We start from the raw sequence: 269 nt of genomic DNA, 5'->3' as shown, positions 1-269 counted from the left end.
AGCCTCGGCACGATTGCGCAGGTCTCTTTGACCCCACCGAGACCCCCCACCCACCCCGAGCTCAAGCCAAGGCAGCCCACAGTCCCGCGCTCATCTCTCCTGGCCCCGACTCCCCCACCAGGGGCTGAACACAGCCAAACGCGCCCCATGGGGAAAGCACCCCCTGAGGCCCTGCACAGAAAAGGCAGCAGTAACGCAACAGTGGTGCACTTGAGAACACTTTATTGGCCCCCGGCATCACTCCTGTGCTGGGACCCGCGGCAGGTTGA

The 269-nt window shown here is 64.3% G+C and overlaps 1 protein-coding gene across 1 annotated transcript in view; it reads right to left on the bottom strand.

Annotated features, from left to right (window-relative positions):
* The window catches only part of MRPL2 (mitochondrial ribosomal protein L2), a 5100-nt gene that overhangs the window by 1268 nt on the left and 3563 nt on the right, over positions 1 to 269 (bottom strand). The window lies entirely within an intron of this gene.

Source organism: Pygoscelis adeliae, unplaced genomic scaffold (assembly GCF_000699105.1).
Source record: "Pygoscelis adeliae isolate BGI_AS28 unplaced genomic scaffold, ASM69910v1 Scaffold673, whole genome shotgun sequence".
NCBI classification, from domain to species: Eukaryota; Metazoa; Chordata; class Aves; order Sphenisciformes; family Spheniscidae; genus Pygoscelis; species Pygoscelis adeliae.
Note: the sequence above shows the minus strand (reverse complement) of the source record. Positions and strands in the feature narration are given on the sequence as shown.